The sequence below is a fragment of the Glycine soja genome, chromosome 1 (genome assembly GCF_004193775.1).
Source record: "Glycine soja cultivar W05 chromosome 1, ASM419377v2, whole genome shotgun sequence".
NCBI lineage: Eukaryota > Viridiplantae > Streptophyta > Magnoliopsida > Fabales > Fabaceae > Glycine > Glycine soja.
In genome coordinates, this window is record NC_041002.1 from 7,533,115 (window position 1) to 7,537,263 (window position 4,149).

Consider the following 4,149-nt stretch of genomic DNA (forward strand, 5'->3'; position numbering starts at 1 on the left):
CCTGATTGGATATTCTTTTGATATAGACATTGAGTCCACATAACTCAAGACCACTTCTACCTCAATCAAACCCATATATACCACCACAAGAAACTGCATCATTCTACGTATTTTAAAAACTTAACACTAAAAACAATTTTATTTTTTTCCACTGTAACCACAGCCACAGATGCCTCTTCCTATTGTGCATATCCAGAATCCAAAATAAAAAAAAAATATTCCAAGCTTTAGTAAAGGCAATCACAGACCCAGACCAGAAGACAAATGGAGATCAGACAACGACACAGATCAGGGACAATGAAATTGCAGACTGAAAAGGAAGGAAAAGAGTCACAAACCAGAGAATTTTGCAAGTTCAATTTCAATTAAAACATGTGTAATGACTTGGTTCATGATTCAAAATTGATCCAAATGAATTTTAGTCAGACATGAGATCTAACTTAGTAGTCATTCGTTACAGGACATGAAATTGTTCTATCATAAGAAGGGAATCGTAGTTTGGACAACCATGATTGTCATTTCTAGTTAACTAAATTGATTTAGAGATTAATAATCTTAGAATAAATTCTTAAGAAATTAGCAAGAGTATTTAATAAGAGTGTTGCATGCTTAACAAGAATAAGACAATGTTGCTATAGGAATATTCAGCTAACTACTCTGCTAATTGTCACAATACAATGTTATCATAAATTCAACACTCCCCCTTAAGCTAATGCGTATAAGTCATGATTGTCCCAGCTTACTACATATGCATGATATCTTTAGTCCACAAAGAGACTTAGTGAAGATGTTTTCTAGATGATCATTAGAACCAAGTAACTAACAAATGATGCAGTTATCTCCCCAAAAATAGTCTTATCACAAATAAAGTGACAATCAATCTCAAAATGCATTGTTTGCTCGTGAAAAAGGGGATTAAAGCAATGTACAAGGTTGCTTGTTTATTACAAATGAGACTCGTGGGGCCTACCTTACAAAATTCTAACTCTTGGAGAAATTGATATTACCATGTGAGTTCACATGTGATAATGGTTTATACTAGACCTAACAACAATGTTATGCTTTTACTCTTACAAGAAATAAGATTACCTCCAATTAGAAGAACCTAAAAGCCTTGAATTGGAGGGGAAACTGGTTGGAGGTCTAGGAAGCTCATAAAGCTCACTTATTTTGGGTGAAATCATAAGAATAGGAGAAGTACTATGAGATACTTTTAGAGATGATGTTGGAGGCTGAAGGATTAGAGTCAGTAAAAGAGGTCCACAGAACAATTGAACACTTTCTATCGAGACTAGCTTGGTAGCCCCAGGATTACTTGTCAATGGGCCAGAAAAGGCATGTCTTTTAATCTTTTTAGAGTAAGCAGAAATGTAATCACGAACTGAGTTATAAAACATTATCTACTAAAGGAGGCGACAATCTCGTGGAGGTAGTATTGCTATTACTTTCCTTGAGTACTGACTGTGCACTTTTGAAAATTGAAGCAGAAAACTCATGTCCAATATGTTTTTCATGTTCCTTTTGTTCCAATAGGGATGAATGCCACAAGTTCTTTGTAGGTTCACTTAATTTTCCCTGCATTTTGGAAGGCTTTGGATTATTTGACCCTGAAGAGGTTGAACTCTTAGCATCAACTGGTGTTGGTAGCACATATGAATTGAACTTTTGTGATAAAGATGAGTGCATCTGTCTCAGTTTTTCACTTGCAACGAGTTTATTATCAACAAAAAGCAGGGCAGATTGAAACCATGCCTAACGTTATAGGAAAACAAATTCCTTTGAAGGTTATCTAAGTTTTGTTGAAAATATAGCAAAAGATATTCACTATCCATGCTCATGCATACTTTAAATTTTATGGGCAAAAGGAAATTTCAGTAATAAATGTCTTTTTTTACCTTAGTAGCTTCAGCTGTAGAACCTCTAGGAAGTGTAAGTTCCACCTTATCCAACTGATCCAATTGTAAAAGAAACAAACATGGTTAAGCAGCAAGTCATCAAGATGAGTAATATAAGTCATTTGAAGTGTTTTATAAACTTGAAAATTAAAAGTATATATATTATGTTTTGATCCAAAATCTTCATAATCAGAAGTTCATTACTGAAAACTTCCATAGCACTTTTATGCATTGACCAGAGTAGTTGAAACTCAATCTTTTTGAAGAGCTTCTTGCTCAATCCATCCATCTAGAAGCATTTCAATTAAACTATTTACTCATGTGCATAGAGCAGTTAGTCACATTTAAACAAACAAGGATGCAATGTTTCTGTGCATAAGACTACAAAACAACTTTGGCCACAACTGTAATGCTCATGGAGTTTGTATCCTAAAGGCCTTCCTACATAACATAATCTCCACCCCGAAGAATTCATTCATTCACCAATTAATTTTGATCTTACTTGTATTCTCTTTGTCATGCAGTAGGATTCAAACCCCTCAAATGCCATCGCATAAGTGCACAATCATTCGCCTACTCATTTTTGCTTGTTAGTAGATTTAGTTGTTCAGTCTTCATTAGACATTGATTTCTAAATAACTTGGAGAAACATAAAAGGGGAAGAAAAAGATTAGAAATTCCTAGTTTCTTAAGGTAGTCACCTCGACAATTTAAAGTTCATTCAAGAGAGAGTCTGATCTGAGGGAATGGTAATTGTCTGGAATATATGAGAACACTGAAAGGGGATAGGAAAGAGTGATGAAAAACAAAGAAAAAAAGAGAGGAAAAAGTAGAGAGAACGAATTAGGAAGTGACATGATGATCAATGAGTTTGTGTAGTTTGAACTGGATTTTGCCAAGCATGAGAAGAAGTTTTCCTGCAAGAATAGAAATAAAAAATAAATGTCTGGGTTGCCTGAGTGAGCTTGTCAAGCTGGCCCAAAGGCTGAATGGACTTGGAGGAGGCATGTTTGTGATTGTGAAATGCCAGACCTCACAATTTTTTCAGAGAGCTCTTCATCCTTGCAAACTGAAATTGTTTCTTCTCTTCCTTTCTTTCTTTGTAAAATGAAATCAATTCAATTGCAGTTGGCATTCATTAAAGTGAGCAACGAGAAGGAGAAGGTCAAATATCCATCCCTATCTCAATTCTCAATCAGACCACTTGTTTCTCCAACCGTTTCTTTTGCTTACGCCAACAACTCACACAACCTATCATTATTATTATTACTAGTGGAATAAAAAACAAGGGAGTAACACAAACCTAGGTTTCACAATGTCAACAGTAGACAACGACGACGCCAGACTTCAAAGTCGGAATAGTACCACCACGATGAGGGGTGGCGCGTAAAACCCGTACCACGATCGGTCAGTGATGGAGACAGTAAGGTCACTGAAGGCACACTATCACACACGAGGGTAACTCAAAACACGAGGGTGACTCTGCCAAAGAAAGGGTTCGTGTGACCTTAATTAAATGACGCGCATTCGACGATGGTGTATCTACAAAACTTCTTTGAAGTCTCATTTCTACGACAGTTATCCTTGACCCGTCGTTGCTCACATCATTCGAAGACGGTATTTGTAAAAACCGTCTTTTTTTTCAAAGACGATATTATAGAAATGCCACCGGTTCGATATACTACGATGGCGCCAATGGACCGACGTCGTAAGTGCGTCGTAAAAACATGTATTTCTAGTAGTGGTTTTGTATGGTCGGAAAAAGTTTTACCAAGTCCCATGGTGAGTGTCAAATATTCTTACTAGATTTGGTAGAATCTATTCACAGTGGTATTCCCACGTGTGCTCCTTCATTGTACGGTGGTAGGTATACATGCAAAGATACTACGACACTCAACTTAGTGGTACAAAAGTAAGAACAATATTTTAAAATAGGTTGGAATAGAGTTGGTTTACCTGAACCTTAATGATCCCCTCTTATAGAGGTGAAATTGGATACAAGATCTCAATTTCCCTTATAAGATAATATAAATAGGAAAAAATATGATTTTATCTTATCTTTCCTGATTTTAGGAGATATTTTTATCTTTCTAGTAGACGATAGAGTTTTTCTCTTGTTTTAATTATATTTGTTAGATTCTTTTATTAGAGTAGCTTACTCGACCGATCACCGAGTACATAGACTTTCCAGTAATACAAATATCATATAAAAAATCTAATGAAAAAAGGTATTTATTCTAATGGAAACAAATAT

General features: G+C 35.5%; 1 pseudogene; it reads right to left on the reverse strand.

Annotated features, from left to right (window-relative positions):
• Positions 1 to 1,085: 1,085 nt before the first annotated feature.
• Positions 1,086 to 1,701, reverse strand: LOC114424111 (annotated as a pseudogene).
• Positions 1,702 to 4,149: the final 2,448 nt, after the last annotated feature.